At 40.0% G+C, this 23,985-nt stretch overlaps 1 long non-coding RNA gene across 6 annotated transcripts in view; it reads left to right on the plus strand.

Annotated features, from left to right (window-relative positions):
- Positions 1-378: 378 nt before the first annotated feature.
- LOC309860701 overlaps positions 379-23,985 on the plus strand; it is an 83,954-nt gene continuing 60,347 nt past the window's right edge. For 5 of the 6 annotated variants that reach the window (XR_014309536.1, XR_014309537.1, XR_014309538.1 and 2 more), the window contains exons 1-3: positions 379-579; positions 9,159-9,272; positions 13,985-14,131. This is a non-coding gene — a long non-coding RNA (uncharacterized lncRNA). The remainder of the gene's footprint in view (positions 580-9,158; positions 9,273-13,984; positions 14,132-23,985) is intronic. The other variant, XR_014309541.1, reaches the window with a different exon arrangement.

Below are 23,985 nucleotides of genomic sequence, written 5' to 3' on the forward strand. Positions count from 1 at the left end.
ATTCCGTTTTCTCATTTTAAGTACATGTATCCTATGTATGCTGCAGTCTCTCAGTGCCTGCCTGCCACACTGACACCGTCTCCCACTTCATGCCTCTGTCTTCCCCCAATGGGACAGGGCAGCAGCCTGGCCAGGCTTTGAAGGGGCTGGCGAGAGATGGGTTGTGTTCTTCTACCCCGTTCCCCAGCAAAGGCAAGCAGTTCCTCCCATGCCGTCTCCCTGGGGACACGCTGCAGCCTGGAGCTGCCCCGGTTACTTGGTCTGGGCTCGTGTACAGCACTAATTCAATTTACAATGCAGTTACATAACTGTTCCCAATCTCCAGTTGACCTTGATGTCAAGCAGCGGTCAAGTTGTACCAACACAGAGAAAGGAGGAGGAACCTCTGGTCGGCCCTTGAGAACATTTTAGCTGGGGTTCTGGAATGGAATGTGGCACAGAAAGGCCAAACCAGACCAGTAAATTCTTTGAAAGGGTGAAAAGCAAGGATTGTGGATTTCTGGAAGATGGATGCTGTTGGATTTCCAGAAGATGGATGCTGTTGACTTTCAGGGCAATCCTTTGTCACTCAGGATTCTGGTAAGCAGCCTCTGACCAAAGATAAGGGGACTCTCTTCTTTCCCATGAATTGCTGAAAGTAAATGAGCCTTTTGGCCTCATGGGAAGTGCTCCTAGGAGTGTCCTCAGCTTGGAAACCTCTCAAGGGCAGACTTTCCGTGCATTCTTTTAAACCAGGGAGTCCTGGTTCTACTCAGTTCTAAATAGTGACAAGAATAGCTTCTGGTCTTAATAAAGCCAGAAAGCCAGGGGTTTCAACATGAAAGCAAAAATACAAAGTAAAGCTTGAGCAAATTAGTCAAAATTTCAGAAATTCAATAATATAAAAGCTCTCTGAGAGCAGCTATTATGTTTATTTTGTTCTCTGTTGTATCCTTACACCACAGAGATCATCTGGCACAGAGTAGGTGCCAAGAGAACATTTGTTGAACGATGCGTAACATGATGGATAGTATCATTTATAGATAGCAACAATCGATCTTCTTCTAGTAAATTTGCCCAAGGCTATCATACCAAAATTTTCCAGAACTCTCTTTTACATATTTATTTAGATACATATCGGTGTGACTATAATGTCAGATAAATATTATACAAAGTTATTATATACATGTTGTAACTCGATATATCTATGTCAGGATTCACAACCAGTAACTGGTGTCTCACCTATGATCAGCACATCCCTGGAATGTGCCAATACTGGAAAGCTCTGCCTGAAACACACACTCATCTGCCTGTCCCCATGGACAGGTCTGGCTTCACGGGTGTGGGACTCCTGCACACACATAGGGCCTTTTAGTAAGAAGGCCTCGGGCTTAGTTTAGTGCTCTGCTATCACTACCCTGAAATTCTTGGTGATAATTTTTGAACAGGAAGACCCCACTTTCATTTTGCACTGGGCTTCACAAATCACCTAGCTGATCCTGCCCAAGCATCCAGAGAGCTCACATCGTGATCTAGCAGGTAATGTCACCTACATGTGTTAACAGCCCGTGGTGAGAAAAACAGCTGCTTAGTGAGTGAGCCAACCACGAAGATAATATACATATCCAGGAAGGCATAGTCTACTATTAATAAATCATTGAGAGATACTAAGTGATTTGTTAACCTCACCAATGACGAATGCGTGATCCATGCATGATTTGTAAAATGTAAGCAGGGATATAATTTATAAATTCACTGGTGGTTCTTCTCTGCTATAAACTATGTATTTCTGTTCCAACTCTCTATAGCTACCTAAGTTCTAGCAATCTTTTCTGGGCCTATAAATATTCTTAAATCATCTATACTGCCTACTTAAATACTTTCTTGTAACACAAACCTGTCAGCTGCTAACTATCTCTATTGCTTTGTCTACATCACATTTCAGAACTTGATGAAAATCAATTTGGGACTTTAATGCAGGCTGCCTAGTGCTTTTATTTTTTATTTTAATTTCTTAAAATATACATATATTTTGAGATTTTATTTATCGAATTTACAGAGAGAGAGAGAAAGAGAGAGAGTGCATGCACAAGCAGGGGGAGTGGCAGGCAGAGGGAAAAGCAGGCTCCCCGCTGAACAAGGAGGCTGATGCGGGACTCGATCCCAGGACTCAGGACTTGAGCCTAAGACAGACACTTATCCGACTGAGCCACCCAGTCATCCCTATCTGGTGCTTTGAAAACAAGTGTTTTCATATAAAACTATGTCCATAATCTTGCTTCCCAGGAAGCATAGATAGGGCAACATATGTAATGTGAATTTTTTTAAAGTACATAGCCTGAGACTAGGCTCATAGAGCCACTGAGTAAACATCTAATGAATTTAAATAAACTAACTAGCAATTACTAATTTCCTGGGTACCATACATTAAGACAGGTATAAATACCTTTCACATGTCTTTTTAAAGTAGCAGTTAAGCTTTCTAAAGAGTGGTTTTGGCTCAAAAAATTGCTTAAGTTGCCATGATATTAGACAGTAGCCTACAAACCCTTCTTGCATAAAATGAGTTCAAACCTCTCCGTATTTCCAAACTAGCGAGCTGAAAAAGATTTCAAGAGACGTCAAGCCTCTGAAACAAATGGCGATGGTCTTTCGGTCGATTTAATTTTCCGGAGGTCTTCCAATCTCAGAGCACACCAACTGCTCAGACCTTGTGTTACTGAGCCACTTACCATCCACTTGCATCTCAGAAAGTTTCCCATGTTTATAATTACAAAGGCCATTTTACGACAGCTTGAAAATTTATTTATTTATTAACATGTCATGCCCCTCAGCACGTTGGCTGATCAGAGCAGGTTGATTCGCAAGCACATCTTGATGCAAAGCAATGAAATCGTTGCTGTAAGTCGAGCTGGGGCTGGATCCTCACAGCTAGAGAGTTCTTAATTGCTTTACTCTCTAGATGGGCATTTTCTGAAGTCTATTTATTTTGCAGTGGAGAAAAAGTCTTAAAACTTTGCTTTCACTTCACCCTGAGAATAAGAAATAGGCAGATGGAAAATAAAGAGTTTCTTTAATGCTGTCTTGGCTGGGAGAAATATTCTTTTTAGACTCCACATTTTTTCTCCATATTCCAGCAACACCAAAATCCTGTTTTTCATTAGTTTGATTCTCATTAGCTACACTTTGGTCCTCATGGGGTAGAGGGGATCACAGTTGGGGGTGCCATCCTATTACGGTCAGAGCAAACATATTCTCAAACTGTGACACTGAGAGAGAAGCGAATATTAAAACTCATGCCCCCACATATTATCCCAGGGAAAGAAGTCCTCCTCTCTTCTAGAGAGGCTCAAGCCTTCTGTGTCTTTCATTAAAAACAACAACCCAAAACTCTCAAAACACTAAAAGAATGCAATGAAATAATGACTTAGCACCTATAAATGGGCTAAGTTAAACAATCTGAAGGGAATCAACCTGGGGTGTTTAAATATCTATTAATTTACTCATGAAAAAAGGTAAGTCTGTATGTCCAGGCCTACATGGAAACGGGGAGACAAGTGAAACATACCTACAGCTCCCATCATTTTCTGAAAGGTCTGCTTTTCATAAAAATCATTGCTTTGGGGAAAAATTCAATCTATCTTTTGCTGCAGACAGATGACTCTCTTAGTTTCAAGGTTTCCCAATTCAGTTAGCACAGGTGCTTTCTCTCATATCCTCCAAATTCGCCTGATTTTAAAAAGTTTCTTTATAAATGTTCATCTACATTCAAAACACACATACTTTCAAGAAATCTACATACCATACAATAATGAACGATTACAGTCAACTCTTTAACAACACAGGTTTGAGCCGTGCAGGACCATTTACACGTGAATTTTTTTTTTCATCAATACACTGCACTTGTGGTAAATGTATTTTCTCTTCTGATTCTTAATAACATTTGCTTTTCTCTACCTTGCTTTATTTGAAGAATATAGTATATAATACATATAAATTTTAAATATGTGTTAATGGACTCTTAACATTATTGAAAGTGCTTCCAAAGGCCAACAGCAGTCTATTAGTAGTTAAGTTTTGGGGGAGTCAAAAGTTTTGGCTGAATGGCAGGTGGGAGTCTGTGCCCCTAATCCCTGCATTGTTCAAGAGTCAACCGTATTTGATTAGGTACTCATTTTAAAAAGAAAGGGGAAATAGAAGTGAGGAACTTGAAGGGATTGGTTAATGTAGGTGATCCACTAGGATGCTGGGACTAAGTGACCCTCATACCTGAGACCTGGAACAATACACCCTTCCTTTCAAGGGAGTTAGAAAACCTGAAGGGAGTTAGCTGGGAAGGGTGGCACAGAGAAGCAACCAAGTGGGCTTGACAGAGTGAGGAGTGGGACAAATCCAGCATGCAACCCTGACTTCCTGCTGATCAATTTCTAACCAACTATTGGGAAAGGTTGCTATCTTACCCTGTGAACTAAGTTTTCAGACGCTCATGCCATCATGGATAAATACAAAGTTGACACTAACATTCCAAGATTTGAAGAAATTAAATGGATTCTTAATGACCTTAAATGAGAATTCATGAAATTCTAAGGAAACAGTTTTAATTCATTTGAATTAAAAGAGGGTCTATCACATATTATATTGGGTAAAGTGGAGGAGTTAAGACAGTGTCCAAAAGTCAAACCAAAGTAGGTTGAGTTATGACATTAAATAGGATGAAAATTACTAGCCAAGTATATATCCACTAATACTATATTCATAACCTTCATCTATGATTATAATTCCTTTTTTTTTAAAGACTATTCATTTGACAAAGAGCAGGGTCACAAGTAGGCAGGGAGGCAGGCAGAGAGAGAGAGAGAGAGAGAGAGAGAGAGAGAGAGGAGGAAGCAGGATCCCTGCGGAGCAGAGAGCCCAATGCAGGGTTCAATCCCAGGACCCTGAGATCATGACCTGGCCGAAGGAAGAGGCTTTAACCCACTGAGCCACCCAGGCGCCCCTGTGATTATAATTCCAATGGATTACCTGGCCCTGTGGAGGCCTGGGCAGTCAGTTTTGGTCCAACCTAGCCTGCATCCCAAGAGAGCCCAGGCAAGCTAGGGCTCGTCCAAAATGGAAACCAAAGTTAGATTTGTATAGTAATTGAAAATATCTATAGATCTAAGTGAATATCTATTTATGTTCCTATCACATATACACTATTATAAAAGAATGAACTCGGGAACACCTGATGGAAGAGATGCATAAGGCAAAGTATGTAGAAAGGGGTGTGGAGCTTCCATGCCCTCCCTTGGTGCCCCACTCTGCCAGCACCTCCACATGTTCACCAACCCACAAGCTCTCCTAACCCCATCCTTCTGGGTGTTATATTGCTGGCCATTATTTGATTGAGTCAAGCTTCAACCTCACATCTCCCCAGAGGTTGAGGGATGGGCTTGGGTGTTATATTGCTGGCCATTATTTGATTGAGTCAAGCTTCAACCTCACATCTCCCCAGAGGTTGAGGGATGGGCTTTAAAGTTCCAACTCTCTCATCGTGGTTGGTTCCCCCAACAATCAGTGCCATCCTTGGGGGCTTTCCAAGTCACTTCTCCAATACAAACTCAAATGTGGTGGAAAGGGGTTTGTGATGAGTAATAAGACATTCCTTTCACCTTTATTCCTTGTAGCTATTTCAGGCACTAAGAACAAGAAACCAAATATTATAACAAATGATGCTCCCATTGCTCTTCCTAAAAATTTCTTTCCAGTTTTATTGAAATATCATTGACATATAATACTGTACTAGTTTAAGGTGCACAACACAATGATTCATAATACACACACACACACACACATAGTGTGTAGGGAAGTGATTACTATAATAAGTTTTGTTGACATCCATCTCATCATATAGTTACAAAGTTCTCTGTGATGGGAATTTTTAAGATCTACTCTCCCGCCAACTTTCAAAGATGCACTACTATATTGTTATTGCTTAGGCAGGCCCAAGGGTCTTAGGAGCTCTGCACCAGAAATAGGATAAAGACCAAATATGTAGTTTTTAGTATAAATTATTACACCACAATTTTATATTATGCTATACTATATATGTAATATGTAATTTTAGAGAAAAGACTAGATCTGTTATTGATGCTAAAGAAAATCTTCTAAGTCAAAAAGATATGAAACACCACATGGCAGTTTACTATACTTGCAGAGTTATTTGTACAACTGACTTGGGCTGATAAGTTGAAAGCAACCAAGGGATAATGTCAGAGTGGATGTCTAACACTTTCCGAGTGTCTAATGAGCTCTGCCTGAGTTGGGCAACTCTGCCACAGTTGCTCAACTTCAAATGAGCAACTGTGGCAAGTCAGGTTATAGAAGTGAGGGGAAGAAGGCATCTGAGTCACGGGATGGTCTCTGAAGGTCAGGTTGAAGAGAACACACCTGTACAATGTTGAGACAATCCTTTCCCTTCTGTATGGTATTTTTCACATCTGGGGATTATTTCACAGGTTAATTTTTTAAAAAGATTTTATTTATTTATTTGTCAGAAAAAGCGCACAAACAAGGTGGGTAGCAGAGAGAGGGAGAAACAGGTTACCCATCGAGCAGGCAGCCAGATGCGGGGCTCAATCCCAGGACCCTGCAACATGACCTGAGCAAAAGGCAGACGCTTAACTAACTGAGCCATCCAGGAGTCCCTCACGGATTAATTTTAAAATTCTTTCCTGTTGAGACCTATGCTGGCAAGTATCTGCATATCTTGAACTACCTCACTTTTAAGGAAAATGAAATACTTTACAGAGCTCTTAAGGGCACTTTCACCTTAAACTAGAATAAGGAAATTGTATTTTATGATAAGAAAAAGTGGGGGGGGGTGAGAGGAATGGGCATCAGCAACCCACATCTTACACCAAGGCAAATTATTTAATTTAACGGTGTTGAAAGAAAGAAAAAGAGCTTGGAAGGAAGTCTTTAAAAGGGCATGTATTGCATGGAGCACTGGGTGTGGTGCAAAAACAATGAATACTGTTACGCTGAAAAGAAAAAAAAAAGAAAAAAGTACTAAAGCTATTTATAAAGAAAACCAAATAATGAAAAATTGACCAAATTACACGCAGTAACTCTGTGCTTAGTAGCCAGTTAATCACAGTATCAACGCAGGTCTCTCTAGCACCCAGTGTTTTGAGGGATAAATAACAGACAAATAGAATATTGGAGAAAAGAGGATTTCTGAGGGCTTTTTTTTTTTTTTTCATTTATTAACAAAGAAAGTGATGCACTCAAGGAGATCTTAATTGAGTTCATACAGCCAGGCAATATATTTAAGTATTTGGTATTTTAAGGCTGTGTTAAATATCAGAGCAGGTTTTCTGAAGCAAAGGTATTGGTATTTAAATAAAAATTTAAAGAGGATCACAGTCCAGCAGTGGAAACTAGGGCTTTTTCTTCATCCAGCTATTAGTGCAGAATAAGGACAATCATCAGACCCACAGGCACTGCTGAATTTCTACTAGGTGTCGATGGCATGTCACAAAGAAGCTGTTGGTAATGGTGGGTAAAATGAATGAACCTGTAGAGATACACAGAGTAATACTTGAATCTTCTGAGTCAATCTGCAAAAGCCACCCTCTTGTGCATGGGAGTTTATCTTTTTCCTTTTTAAATAATTTTTAAAATTATGTCAGTCACCATACAGTACATCATTAGTTTTTGATGTAATGTTCCATGAATCATTGTTTCTATATAACACACAGTGCTCCATGCAATATGTGCTCTCCTCAATACCCATCACCAGGCTCACCCCACCCCCCCCTCCTCTGAAACCCTCAGTTAGTTTCCCAGAGTCTAGAGTCTCTCATGATTTGCCTCCTCCTCTGATATTCTCCCCTTCATTTCTTCCCTTCCTTCCTCTTATGTCCTCCATGCTATTCCTTATGCTCCACAAATAAGTGAAACCATGTGATAATTGACTTTCTCTGCTTGACTTATTTCGCTTAGCAAATCTCCGCCAGTCCCATACATGCTGATATAACAGTTAGGTATTCATCCTTTCTGATGGCTGTGTAACATTCCCTTGTATATATGGACCACATCTTCTTTAGCTGAATTTCTACCAGGTGTTGAAGGTTCATCTGTTGAAGGGCACCTCGGCTTTTTCCACAATTTGGTGACTGTGGCCATTGCTGCTATGAACATTGGGGTACATATTGCCCTTTTTATCACTACCTCTGTATCTTCGGGGTAAATACCCAATAGTCTAATTGCCAGGTCATCAGGGAGCTCTATTTTAATTTTTTGAAGAGCCTCCACACTGTTTTCCGAAGTGGCTGCACCAACTTGCATTCCCACCAACAGTGTAAGATCATTCTTCCCTTTCTCCACAGTCTCTTCAACATTTCTTGTTTCTTGTCTTATCAATGTTTGCCATTCTATCTGGTGTAAGGTGTTATCTCAATGTGGTTTGACTTGACTTTCCTTGATGGCTAATGATGTTGAATATTTTTTCATGTGTCTGTTAGCCATCTGTATGTCTTCGTTGAAGAAGTGTCTGTTCACGTCTTCTGACCTTTTTTTTTTTTTTTATGTGGTTATTTGTTTTTTGGGGTGTTGAGTTTAAGAAGTTCTGTATTGATCTTGGATACCAGTCCTTTATCTGTAGTGTCATTTGCAAAGTTTCCATGGGTTGTCTCCTTGTTTTGTTGTCTGCTGCCTTTGCAATGCATAAGTTTTATCTTGATGAAGTCCCACAAGTTCATTTTCACTTTTGTTTCTCTTGTCTTTGGAGACGTGTTTTGAAAGAAGTTGCTGTGGCCGATGTTGAAGAGTTTACTGCCTATGTTCTCCTCAAGGATTTTGATGGATTTTAAAAATATGTTTCCTTTTCCTTGCACTATCTGACCTCCATTATAAATTTTCTTGAACTGATCTGTCACTTAAAATTTAGACAGCAAAATACCACATCTAGGTATGAGAGCTTAGAAAAACTAACCTCAAATCTAGACTCTGGCCCTTAACAGCCTCTTTCCTTCCTCTGTACAGGAGGCCATGAGGATGCTGCCAGGCAGGGCAGTATTGTCCTTAGAATTAAACATGACAGCAAATGTAAAATGTACATATAGCAAAGGGATTAGAACAGATTAATCTTCACAAATGGGATTCATCTTCCCTTTCACCTTCTATTCTCCCCCCAGGATGCCCTTTTGAAAGATTCCAAGAGAACCTTCGTTTCTCACTGTCCCTGCTACTGATAGCCACCTGACCTGCCGGGCTGTCTCTGCTGCTTGTCTCATTCACAGATGGAGAAGGTAAGAATGGGATAGCAGAACAGGAGGAATGAAGACTAATCCTGAGGCCTACAGAAGTGGATGGGAACGGGCCTCACTCCTACGCTAATGGAGTTGGGAGGAGTACACTGCTCCCCCAACGTCACTTACTAGTGGGAGGGGCTACTTTGCCTCCCAAGCAAGAAGTGGACTACACCTTTGTCTTCACTGCCCGCCTCATGCATGAGGTTATGAGAAGCCACCCACATCTTTCATTTTTCTGCCACCATGTACATCATACACCTGGATTGAGGTCCAAAGCCCATCTTGCTGTTTTTTTAGGCAGGATGGACTTGTCTCTTAGTTACAGTGGGCACAGTGACTAGGGCTGAAAATGCTTTTAGGAACCACAGAAATGTTTTAATTGCTTTTGAAATGAGAAGGAAAAAAAATGATTTCTGAGGTAAAAAAAAAAAAATCCTGTTTTAATATGTGCTAGTAACATGTTAATCTTTATACCAACATAGTCATGAAATATAATTTTTGATTTTTGCTTTTATTTTGGAGGGAGGCTCTTACAAAGACAAAGGTACAAGTGTCCATGAAGATTACAATGTGGCCTAGTGGTCAAATTTTATTACTCTTTTTTCTGTTGCTGACCTGGTAGAATCAAACCTGCAATCCCCATCTTGACAGAGTAGTCCAACAGTTAGCTCTATTAATGGGCAAACACTCTACGGCCACTAAGGATATCTAGTATGAATCTAGTAGAAACAATTCCTTGAGTTAAAATCAAGGTAATACCTCTTAATATGCCTTCCCACATGGGCTTTTCCTTTTTGCTTTAGTTATTCTTTCAATCTCCTCTATCAATTTACCATGTTTGTGTTACATCAAGTTAAAGCTGGTAGACATGAGAGATTTCTTAGTTCTCCATAATCTCCAAAAGCTTTTCCCAGCTGGTTACAACCTACTTCATTCTGGCTTTGTTTGTTTGTTTTTTTTTTTTTTTTTTCCTACATTTCTCTTTGGAATTATTTGGTCCTACTTGGTCCTATTTGGTCCTAGAAAATGGAGATTTGTTTAGAATTTGAATTTTTTTTTATGTGTGTACATTTTTTTCAGACAAATACAAGATAGTTTGTACAATTAAATCTATTTTTCCCTCCCTCATTTTCTCTGTGTGGGTCACTGTTACGAGCATTTGGGGACCAGCCCCCTTGGAATTGTCCTCAGAAGTACATTAATTCCTAGCATCAAAGTTTTGATTTTTTTTTTTTTCAGTGTTCCAAGATTCATTATTTATGCACCACACCATTCTTCAGAATCATGCAGCATAATAGTTGATGACTGTTATGGTCTGAATTATGTCTCCCCAGAATTCTTATGTCGCAGTCTTAACCCCCAGCACTGAATGTGACCTTATTTGGAAGTAGGATCACTGCAGATGTCATTAGATAAGATGAGGTCATAAGGGCCCAAATCTGACTATGTCTTTATTACAGGTCAAATTCGGACACAGAGACAAGCACAGAAGGAAATGCCATGTGAAGACGAAGGCAGAGATTAGGGTGCTACATCTAGAATCCGGGCAATGTCCAAGATTGCCAGCAAACCACCAAAAGCTGGCAAGAGCAAGACATAGATTTTCTCTCTCAGTTCTCAGAAGGAACTAACCCTAAAATATACCTTACTATTAGATTTCTAACCTCCAGAACTGTGAGACAACAGATTGCTGTTGCTTAAGGCACTTGGTGTAGGGTATACTGTTAGGGAAGCTGTAGGAAACCTACACAGGAACTAACTGAACTCCTCACATAAAATGACAAATAATTATTACCAAGCAAACATGAGCTTGTCAAGAGACATTTCTTCTACAGAAAGAAATATGTAAAAAGACACAGAAGTGCAAACCCCTAGTCAATATTTCCACTCCGAAATGAGAGTTGTCTTTTAAAACTTACGAGGGAAAGCTCCATTTTGGTTTTGCTCATCCTCACTGGAAGAGAAGGAAGTTGGATTTTTCCATTAACACTTCACGCTGCCTTCCTCTCCAGCCTGGGTGGTGACTGTGCGGCTGTCAGCCCTCTTCACACCACTCAGCTGTGGTCAGGGTTGGCCTGCGGTGCTGGGTTTGGTGTGGGCCTTTCAACAGACTCATTTATTGGCAGATATCCTTCTACCACAGAGAGAATTTTTTGACCAGGTTGTGGCAATTTGCAATACAAAGATAAACATAAAGGGAACTCTCTGTACTTTTTCATTGTAGAAATAGTCAATATTTAGTACCTAAATGATACATTGTACTCTCCTCTGAATTGCTCTGTGGGAAGCTATTTTAAAATATGATATCTAGGTCCCCAAATAGAACATAATGGCTTCTGATCAACTCTGAAGCTGAAAGGACACTTTGTGGAGCCTTGTACCTTGTATAGACTGGTACATTCCCCATCCCAATATATCAGTGAAGATAGAACCTGAAAAGTTACTGAGAATAAACCTTCCTCCTATCTTAACATAGAATTTTCGAATATCCTATGGGGATGTCCATCTTACATAGTCATCCATGATAATATAGGCAGAAAAAAGTAGTGTAGTTAAATAAAAGGGATGGTCAGAATAGGGATGAAATATACACAAACCCAGATATACAACCAACAGCCTGAAAAACTATTTATGGCAAAGAGCCAGTCTTAGACTAACCAAGAAGATGGGGTGAGGTTAGACAACTTCTATTATTCAAGGAAAGAGCCAGCTAAGGGACAGGTACTCAGAATTTTCATTCATTCACTAATTCATTCATTTGCTTGCTCACTTACTCATTCAACACTACCAAATACATGTAAATGTGGTGAACAAATGCACTTGGGCCTTGTCTCATATTGTCCTCAGAGGATGTAGGAGAGGAGGTAACACAAAACTAAGCCAGTATAGTACAATGGAAGAGAGGAACTCATGTTCTCCTAGTTATGGAAATGCCCCTAGATTTGCCCTAGACCTTCAGGAACCAACTCCTGTTTCACTAGTTACAACCTCTATCATTTCAGACTCCATGGGATATAGGTTACATGGAATAGAAATTTCCAGATATCTGACAGGTAATAAAGTACTTTCTAGACTGAAATATACTCTCTCTCTCTCTCTCTCTATATATATATATATATATATTTTTTTTAAGATTTTATTTATTTGTCAGATAAAGAGAGAGAGAGAGTGAGCACTGGCACACAGAGGCAGAGGGAGAAGCAGGCTCCCTGCCGAGCAAGGAGCCCGATGTGGGACTCGATCCCAGGATGCTGGGATCATGACCTGAGCCGAAGGCAGCTGCTTAACCAACTGAGTCACCCAGGCGTCCCTCAACATATTTTTTCAAAGATTTTATTTATTCATTTGAGAGAGAGAGAGGTAGAGATAACAAGAGAGAGCTCGAGTGGGGAGGAGAGGATGCAGCAGCCTCCCTACTGAGCAAGAAACCTGATGTGGGGCAACCCTGGGATCATGACCTGGGCTGAAGGCATTGGTTTAACTGACTGAGCCACCCAAGTGCCCCCATACTCAACATATTTGAATCTTTCTTTCTGACTCAGAAAGCCAAGATTAAGAAAATACTGCTTAACAATGGTGGGTTCATTGCCTACCGGGTTCTCAGAGGAACTTGGTGATGAAATGAAAAGGAAAATGACATTCTTTCATTTAAAGTGCTCAGGAAAATTTAGAGGTTACTGTGTTTTTTCTCCTGATTTTTTTCATTCATGACTCATCCCTCTCAGCTAATCCATCAGTAGGTCTTAAGGATTCTCACTGGGAAGCACATCCCAGATTCTAAATGCTTCTCCACGTGCACTGCAACCACCCCACCCTCCGATGCCATTGTTTTGCACCAGACTACTGTGTTAGCTGCCTTCACTACTACCACCCCCCCTCCAGCAATGCACTACTGGGTGAGCTTTTAAAACCATGTATCATATCATATCTTCCCTTGGTTATAATATTTATGGCTTTTTATCAAGTTAGAATATCCTTGAAATATTCTAGACAGAACTCTAGATAGAATACACTGGGGCATGCAAAGCCCTATACAACCTAGTCCCAGCCTGCCTTTCTAACTTTTGTGACACAAGCTTCTCCCTTACTGAACTGTCATTCTGTTCCTCCAATATACACATTATTACCTCAGGGCTTTTCTTTTAGCTGGTTTCTCTTCCCTTAGCTCTCAAATGGATTGCTCTTGTCATTTGGGTCTCAGCTTAGGGGTAACTTCTTCAGGGAGATTTACCTGATCCCTCAATACCAAAATAGTCACCAGGGTGCTATCCAATCACCATCCACTACTTTGCGTTGCACTTACCCCTCTCCACTCTATTTCTTATTCATTTTTTTCTGCCCTTTTCACAGAACTCTAAGTTCCATGGCAGCGGAGATCTTGTCCTATCTTGATCACTGTGCCCCAGGACTTTGTACATCCCAGGCTTTCAACTGCCGTTTGGTGAATGACTAAATGTGCTTCTGTTTTATGGTTTGCTAAGAATACTGAGTCAGTTATTTCCATGGAGTTTAAGTTATGCTGAAGTTACTCTATTTACTGAGTACATTAAAGATGACAGGAAAAAAAGCCTTGAGCTGCCCAGCTAGGCCAACAGAGACTGAAGAGTTATTCAGATGTCAGAGCCCCAGTGGCCCTATGACTGGGCTCCCCCTCAGCCTCAACTCATCCCTCCGGTGCTCAGAAACTTATCTACCTTCTTTGTTTCTAGAGTTCCTGCTACTCTTGATGACGCCTTTTGGGAGTCCTCCATTTGACCTCCCTGAGTGAGAACTGATGAGGACACTGCTGTTGATGAAGCTGCTGATTCAAGAGTCTTCAAAGGCCACTGTCTCACCTCATTGTAGGCTTAAGGTTAGTGTTCAGCCTCCATGAAAACAGCTGAGGCCAGGATAAGAGGGATGGTGTGGAGAGAGGAAACTCCAAAAAGGGGTGTGGGTGAAGCAGCCTTTCTGAGCCTTCCCAAAGAGGAAAACATTGTCAAGCAACTCTCCTGTCTGCAGAATATACTGAAAGTTCTAAAATATATAAACATAAAAATGGTTGATGAGACCAGGGACTGGCCAAAGTCCCAAAGGATAAGGCAAATACATTCCGAGGACTTATCCTAATTCTGAGCATTTCCCCCCAATTTGTCATCAAAATGTGCAAGCTTGAACAATATTTTATTTTTTTAATAAAGTAAGTTGTTTTTTAATAAAATAAGTTGTTCGCAAAGTATTTAACTAACAATCATAAATTGCGCTCACATAAAAATATGGTCAGCTGCAAACTTGAAGAGAATGGATATAGAATTGTTTGCAGACTGAAACAACAGTGCTAAATTTTAAGTGTTTTCAGTTTAGGAAAATAGTGCATTTGTTTTTAAAGATTTATTTCAATGTAACCTCAGTGGAGAGCAGTTTGGCACAGCATTTATCAATAAATTAGTATATGTGAGCAAAACTGTATCTACAAGAATATTCACTGCATAATGATTTATAGTAGCAAAAGTCTAGAAATAGCCTATAATCTTTTTTTTTAGCCTATAATCTTATAAATAAGGGACAGATTAAATAAATTATCGTACATTCCTAAAACAGAATACTCTGCAGCTATAAAAAAAAGTGAATCTATGTATATTGATACTGAAAAAAATCTCCAAATATATGATGAAGAAGTGGAAAAGCAGGCGTAGAAATGAGGATGCCGTACAGTTATTTATGTGGGAAAAAAAATGTGGCTTTTTATTTTTTTTTTAAGATTTTATTTATTTATTTGACAGAGATCACAAGTAGGCAGAGAGGCAGGCAGAGAGAGAGAGAGGAGGAAGCAGGCTCCCTGCTGAGCAGAGAGCCCGATGCGGGACTCGATCCCGGGACCCCGAGATCATGACCTGAGCCGAAGGCAGCGGCTTAACCCACTGAGCCACCCAGGTGCCCCCAAAATGTGGCTTTTTAAGAGAGAAAAAGTTGGTTGGGGTGGGAGAGACACTTACTTTTAATCTACAAGCTTTTTCATTATTTGATTTATTAAAACCCCATTCATATATTGCTTAGAAATAGAAAAAAAAGAGGACCTGATTTTCATACTGAGCAAAAAAAAAAAAAGAAAGAAAGAAAGAAAGAATAGTACGGGCTTTCCACTGAGTTTAAAAGAAAGAGAGAGGAAAATCTGAATATTCAGTATTTCTTACACTGAGAAAAATTAGCCTGTCAGTACCTAAAGAATATACTCATTCTCTGCCATTTTTCCTATTCTGTTCATATAGTTTATAATAGGAAGGGCTTAGAAATAGAAAATCCCAAGTACAGTATAAAGATGAAAACCATTTGCAATATAGGCAAGTGCCTAATACCAAAGTGTGTGTTCCCAGAGGAAGAACCAGCTAGACACGGACTCTCATCATATCATTGGGCCCTCCAGGGCATTTGTACATGTACGCAAAACAAATTATATAATACCCCAATTAATGTAAAGAATGCCATGCAATTCTTCTCTCCTTGAGCTATTATAACAGAATAAATAAATGAGATGTTGGGCTTTACACAACTTGCATGACCTTCATCCTTTCTCCTCTGCTCCAATACTTACTTGTATTATCTTTGGTATTACTTAATGAGATAAAACAGGGCATCACAGAGAAATTCGTATTTCCAGTTAGGATAGTATTGTAAATTTACAATTTTAAACACCCCGGATCTTTCATACATGTAACAAGGTTGGATTTTTACAAAAGAGAAAAAATTCAAAACACATAGGTATGATTTTAAACTAGAAAAATATGCTAGACCTTTTCACAGTACAGAAGAGGGGCATCCATTAAATAGAGAAAAACGTGAGCTGAAGTTGAGAGGCTTGGTCTGTGGATCTTGCAGGCTCTAAGTCTGGAAGCTGGCATTTTGAAACTTGTGGAACAATGGGAATTAAAACCATTTCATGTAAGGTTGAGGGAAACAAAACTGAAGCCCAGCCTACTTTCTAAAATCAGATGCTGGGATGGATTGGCCTCTCCGTAAAGGAGGCCAAAATAAAACTATTTGCTTCCATTATCTTTGGCTACAGCTTCTAATATGCCATGTGTGTGGGTAGACAGGATGGAGAAAGACAGCCTCCATGCCAGCAATGGCACTCAGCTGTTTACCAGCTTGGGGAATGCAGGTGTAATTATTTTCAGTATTTTCCAGCATAAGATGCCCTGAATATCCAAGAGCAGCCTGAATCAGAATTCTGGGTCCTGAGGAAAAGAGTGGTGGCAACCATGAAGCCAGTAATCAATGCTGGAGGGTTGCCAAAAGGGAAGAAGAAAAAAAAAATACTGTTGCTTGAGATGAGCTTCTAAAGAGTTATTCCACACATAAGAGGACTCCAGATGCCAACAAAGTCAGCCATTTGGAGATCGGTTTATCTAAAGACAAAGACAGTATGCCCATCTGAATATTAGCTTAAATTTAGTGTACGAAGGAGCTCAAAGAAAGGGAGAACACCTATTCCCTAAAATACTAAACAGAAGCAGTCAAACAGAGAATTAGTAAATTAAAGCACAGTCCTAAGGAATTGATCCATAGCATAGTACAGAGAGAAGAAACAGACTGAAAAATGTAAAAGTGGCTGAGAGACCTGGAGGCTGCAGTGTATCTATCAGAGGCCCCAGGAAAAGGGAGTAGAGAGAAGATGAGAGAGGAACAACATTCCAAGGGGAAATGGTAGAAGATATTACCCAGAATTAAAGGAATACTTGCTTTTTCAGATTTAAAGTGTACACACAGAACTGAGATAAATAAATAAATGAGCCACAAAAATCCAGACCCAGAAATTGACTTGATATTTAATGTCAAGTATAAAAAGAAAAAAAAAGTATAAATTACCAGATCAAGAAGATAGATGACAATCAGAATAAAAGTGGATTTCTATCAGCAACAATAGATGTTAAAAAGCAATGGGATATATGGATTCCAGGAAGACTGTGGATTCAGAAGCAGGATAAGTCTTTCTTTCCATATAGACACCAACAGTGCTGGCAGAATACATATATTCAACTATTTTGGAAACCTGGAGTCTGTGAAAGGCTAGCCAATTTCCAGGGGGAGTGTTCCCACTGTGTGGGGATGTAATTGGTATAGCCTCTGTAGAAAAGAGTATGTCAGTTCCAAATGTGCCATATGGTCTAGCAATTCTACTTCTAAGTTATATTCAGAAAATTGATGGGGCGTTTGGGTGGCTCGGTCAGTTAAGTGACCGACTCTTGATTTTGGCTCAGGTCATGATCTCAGGGTTGTGGGATAGAGGCCTGTCCTATATTGGGCTCCACACCAAACAGGGCGTCTCCTTGAGATTCTCTGCCTCTTCTTCTGCCCCTTCCTGCCCCCATACGCTCACAGTGCTCTCTCTTTCTCTGTCTAAAAAAAAACCAAAAATTAAAAATAAATATAATTTAAAAAATATTGAAAGCAGGGTCTCAAAGAGATATTTCTACATCTATGTTCATAGCAGCATTATTTACAATATTGAAAATGTGGACATAATCCAAGCATCCATCAATGGATAAACACAATGTACTAAACACATACAATGGAATATTAGTCTTAAAAAGGAAGGAAATTCTGATACATGCTACAACATGGATGAATCTTGAGGACATTACGCTAAGTGAAATAAGCCAGTGAAAAAAGAACAAATACCTCTAGTAGTTAAAATCATAAAGACAGAAAGTAGAATGGTGATTGTCAGGGGCTGCCAGAGAGGTAATAGGAAGTTATTATTTAATGGGTACAGTTTCGTATTCTGGAGCTGGATGGTGGTGATGGTCACACAACAATATGAATGTACTTAATACCAGTGAACTGTACACTTAAACACAGTGAACACATTATATTTTACGTTAAGTGTATTTTACCACAATAAAAAATACTATAAAGGGGAAAAAAAGCAATAGGATATTTTCAAAGCACTAATAAAAATAACTGCCGATGTAAATTTTATAATCAGTGAATCTCTGCTTCAAGAGTAAGATATAAGGTATAAAACATTTGAGCGAATATCATAGGGGTTCTGATAAACCACTAATCGATGTGCATCATACACACAAAAAGAAACCCAAAATAAAGACATGAAATGTAAAGAATAAGGACACCTGTGTAAATTCTCACGATATGTTAGTGTGACAGATTGCATCTGACAAGCATGGTCACGGCAACACTTAGTTGCCTGCTGCAACCGTCCTTGCTGTTGGAGAACCTTGCCATGCCTCCACCAAGAGACTGAGTCTATGTTCCTGCCCTTGAAGAGGAGATCTTGTGGCCACCTTAATGAGGAGGGAAAAAGAGAAGGGGCACTGTGTGACTTCTGAGGTATGATAGGGCTTCTGCAGGGTTGTTTCCTTCTTGGGGACTTGCCCTGGGAATCCAGCTACCATGATATGGGGAAGCCCAAAATAGCCTATACCAAGAAGCCACATGGAAAGGAAAACAGAGAGAAACTGAGGCCCCCATCCAACAGCCAGATTCCAAAGGAGGCCTTAAAAAGTGTGAAACAATGACACACTGTCTCTAATTTGCCCTGCTCCAATTCCTGATCCAGAACATCTGTGAGCATAATACTCACATTTGGTTCTTTATGCCACTAAGTTTTAGAGAAATTTGTCACAGAGCTATATGGACTGGAACAGTTAATATTGTTAACTGTTGACTGTTAAAAAGATTTTGGTAACTGCTACTAATGATAAAACAGTAAGGAAAATTGAGAAAATAGAAGTTGTTTAGTAGACAAGTTTCTTGCTTGATTTCGGAGAAGGGTAAAGATATTTAATAAATTCAGACTGATGATATTTTATTTTCTTATTTTATTTGTCTGTTTTTTAAAGATTTTATTTAAGAGAGAGAGAATGAGAGAGCACATGAGGGAGGAGGATCAGGGGGAGAAGCAGACTCCCTGCTGAGCAGGGATTCCCAATACAGGACTAGATCCTGGGACTCTAGGAACATGACCTGAACCAAAGGCAGTCACTTAACCAACTGAGCTACCCAGGTGCCCTCTGATGACATTTTATAGTTAAGTTTTTGAACTAAGAATTTGAAGATAAACATTAAAAAAGAACAAAAAAGCAATCTATAGTTTAATCCAGCAAAAAGAAAAAAGTGGGGGAGGTAATAATGAACTCTCAGGAATGAATACAATCAGAGCCAAACAATATAACATAACAACAATCACTTGACTACTTCTCACTATTTTTCAAGTTCTCAGAATTCTTGTTGATTTACGCAACAGTAATTTAAAAATCCACAGCATGGTAGGAATAATCCTCCCGTGTCTCAGATTTTCAGATAGTGTAGAGTTTAAAAAGCTTTGGCGTTTTTAGTTTTTTCAGTATAAAACCTTTACACTTCTGAAAGATCATATACATATGAATTCTAAGAATAGGAAAAAAATGGTTTTTTTTTACACTATGCATTTGATATTTTAGTTGGAATGTATGGCCACCACAGGGACTGTTTGAGTTAGTTCTTTCAAATGTCCCTACCGGAAGTACTTGGAGGAGAATGATTCTAAATAGTTAATTCTACACCACTCTAATTAAGACAGTTGATTTCACTACGGAAGAAAAACAGCATTAGTCTTACTCAGCTTAGGCACAGGTTGTTTGCTAACTGACCTTATTTTTATTTAAATAACAGACACTAAACTAATGATCCTTTGTGACAGTCAGTATTTGGTTCCCTTTGCCAATGCATTTCACCAGCTTCTGTGTTTGTCACTGTTCCCTGAGCCCTCAGTCCCTCCCTCTGTGATTCGGTAGGGTGCACTAATGAATGCTCTGTTGCATGCTGTAAGCTGGGAAGAGAGACACAGAAGCCACTGCTTCACACTCTTAAGCTGCGAACTCTAGCCCACTCTTCTCATTTCTGTGCCAGTGGGGTCCAGGCCCTGGAGCCAAAGATGGCGGGCAGAACAAAGGACAGCAGGAGAGGATATCAGAGCGCAGCTGTGAGGACTCCATTTGTTCCTTTATTTATTTGCAAGATGAGGGCGCCTTCTCTTGTCCTCAAGGAACGTAATAGTACTTATTGAAATTACCACGTATTTGTGTCTTGGTTCATATGTGGTTTTATATTGCTAATTTGACTAGCTGTGTTATCTCTTTAATCAGACTGCGTCCCATCTGAGGGGTCATGTTTTCTTCATTTTAGTCTCGGCAGCACTTAGACTACCGCAGGCACACAGTGACTACAGTACTATGTGCAGCATAAAGAACACGGCGGATGAGGAATGAATGTCCTCACAATTCTCTAGTGGATTTTCTCTATAAAATGAAATTGAGTCTGCCCAAGGAATTGAGGGACAGAAACAGAACAAGAAATGAAAGACTCTGCCTCCCCCAGCCCCTCAGAGTAAGGGATACGCACTTTAAACACAGAAAGCTCATACTCAGAAACCTCCAGATTCCTTCCCTGCAAGCCTGTCATACCCGCTAAGCTGTCGTGAGGCAATGTCTGTGGTCCCTGCTGGCGAGAAAATACGGTAACAACGATCTGGTGTCTTAAGTGTCTACAGACAATTAAGGGAACAGAAAGCAGCTTTGTGACATGGGCACACTTGTGATCTTAATCCTCAGGTGGGCTCCTTTGCTGCTCTATTTTTTTTTTTTTTTAACATGTCAAGGCACCATTTATTTCATCTATGGCTCTTTTTCCTTGAAACGGTCTCAAATATGGGCCCTAAGAGATGATCTCTTGCTTCGCATTATAGTAAAAAAGCTCATTTATTTATTTAACATAACGCACCATTCCTTTTATCTCCCAGGTTAATAATAATTTGGGGCACCTGGGTGGCTCAGTTGGCTAACTGTCTCCCTTTGGCTCAGGTCATGATCTCGGTACCTGGGATCAAGCCCCATGTTGGGCTTTCTGCTCAGCAGGGATTCTGCTTCTACCTACCCCTCTGCAGCTACCCCTGCTTGTGCTCTTCCTCTCACACACTCTCTCTCTCAAATAAATAAATCTTTGAATAATAATATTAATAATAATTCAATAATCCTGGGTACACTAACTTCCTGGAGCCCAAAGGTGAAAGTCAACAATCTTCTTCCTCCTCAGAAGAGTCCTTTCTTATTTTCTACCCTTCCCAGCATAGTGTGAGGAGTTTTGAAGAAAACAAAAAAAATCAGTTGGCAGCTACTTTGTAAGTGATGAATAATATAAAAATTCCCAAGTCATCTTCTCTGGGTAGGTTAGACTTTATTTTCTCATGAGAAAGGACCTGTAGGCTCATTGATCTGGACATATTTTTCTCCCTTTCAACTTTTTCTTTTAAAGGCTGGTGAAGTTCTGCTTTACAGTTACTGCCTAATAGACTAGAAAGACAGGAGGGAAGTGCAGTAAGAACAGCTGAACGGAATTGTGGATTCTGATGGACAAAGGGCTGCAGTGTGTGAGAGAGAAACAGAGACCTTTGTGCTGGTGGGGAGCATGTGACCAGCTGCCCCAGTTCGGCCAGAGCAGTTCCATTTGTTAGTCTACTTTTCTGGATTTTCTTCAAGGTTCTGATTGAACCTGCTCCTTTCCATACCCCTTTCTACTCTCTGCCCCGGGGCATCAAAAGGAATGAGAAAAACAGGGACCCCTAAGAATGGCCATATGACTTCCTTCCTTTTCTACATCCTTCCTTCCATTTTTTAAAACCTAGTTTCCAAACATTTTGATCATGGATTTAATCAGTAAAACATAGAGCCCCATTTATCAGTCCTATTAGGTGCTATTTAGGAGGATGCTTTGTGCTAATAAATACCTTATGAAACATACAAAAATTAATTATAAGAATGACACAAAATAAATGTAATAGAATTCTTCTTACTATTTCCCCCTCTGCACCCTAATTATCATTTATGGGTGCCTAGGCTGTCTGCACCCTAGTTGGGAGGCTCCTGGCTAAGAGACAGTTACAAATTGACCAAAGAAAAGTGTAGTTTGATCTGAGAAGCGGAGTCCTTCTTTCGACATCATTTAGGGTTGTGGCAACTCAGGTAGCACCCCCATGTTTCTGGTCACTTCTGAAAAGATTATGCAAAAAGTCCAGGCAAGTATCCAGCTCCAGGGTTCTGGAGACCTGAAATCTAATTCCAGCCCTTGTCAATAGCCAGCCCTGAAAAAATTATTTGAACTCTCTGAGTTTAATGTCACTGGTAAATATAGGAACTTTTCTGCCCATTCCTCCTAATTGCCATAAATATCAAACGAAGTAACTGATTTGCAATTTCCTGCCCATTTCTCCTAATTATTATATATATCAAATAAGACAAAGAATTTTTGGAGTTAACATAGGACTAGAAACATAGGCAATACTGTTACTCTTTTTAAAGACTGCGAGAGGTAAATGGCCAATATTTCCCATCATGTTTCTTGTATCAGCAAGCAAATGCAATACAGATTCCCCTCCCTTTTGCCCTCCTCTACCATAGACAGGATCATTGGTGAAAATGCAAGCCTTTAAATTTTAGCAAACAGTTTTCTAACCATTCCTCTTAAGGTTTTTAGCAACGTAAAAAGTAAGAAGAGATATCTAGAGTTGAGGAAACCTAAAAGATGATCAGCTGATGTTCTTATTTTATGGATGGAGAGACTGACGTTCAGAGGGCTAAGTAATTTTCCAGGAGGACACAGCTCGGGAAAACCCTCGCTAGGACCTGGGCTCCCTATTTTGGAATGGATGTCACCTTTAAGGGCACCACAGACCATCACGGTTCTCTAGTACATCCTTTATTTCTCATTGGCTTTACGTTTCACTCAGTGGCAAACCGTGTCCTGGTAAAATCCCATCTATGTCTGTTCCCCATCACCAAAGTTTCCCTTCTTTTTCATACTTTTACTTCTCAGAAGTCATTTCCAGTCCCCAAACTGCCTCCAACACTTTCTTCCTTTTATTTGACTTTTTTGATTGCCTTGCTAGCTACCACTGATAACTTCTTATCAGGAAAGCATTGTGGGTTAGGTGCCCAGAGGCGGCCACTTACATGGTCATGGAGCGTGTGTCCCTTTCAAATCACTGACAACTCTTCTTTGAGTCACTCACGGAGGATAAAATGAAGAGGGTAAAAATAACCTTCTCACTGAAGTCTCACACCAGAAGAAGACAGGGATATTTTAGAGAGGGAAATTTAGAGACAAGTGGCAGGGATGATGGCATGAGGTTTGGTTAAATGGATGGAGACCCCTCTTGGACTCTGTTTCTTCTCTCAGGTTTGGTTCTGTAGCCAGGAAAGCGCCTCACCTCTTTCATCTTCTCTCCTATCCCTCCTCCACCTCCAGCCTGCCACTACCCCTTCCCAGCCTACACATCCCAAACAATCTCCGATTTAATGTGAAATCCTGTTTATTATTACATTTTCAGTGGGTTTTGTTTTCCCCCCACCCAGGTTGTTTGTAGGTATTTATTTATTTATTTATTTATTTATTTTTTAAAAGATTTTATTTATTTATTTGACAGAGAGAGATCACAAGTAGGCAGAGAGGCAGGCAGAGAGAGAGAGAGGAGGAAGCAGGCTCCCTGCTGAGCAGAGAGCCCAATGCGGGACTCGATCCCAGGACCCTGAGATCATGACCTGAGCCGAAGGCAGCGGCTTAACCCACTGAGCCACCCAGGCGCCCCATGTTTGTAGGTATTTAAAGGAAAAGCAATTCTCTATGAGTAAGATATAGTAAATCTTAGGGGCCATGTTTCTAATGGGGTAAAGATAACTTA

This window comes from Mustela nivalis (genome assembly GCF_964662115.1).
Source record: "Mustela nivalis genome assembly, chromosome: 3".
In the NCBI taxonomy this organism is placed as follows: Eukaryota; Metazoa; Chordata; class Mammalia; order Carnivora; family Mustelidae; genus Mustela; species Mustela nivalis.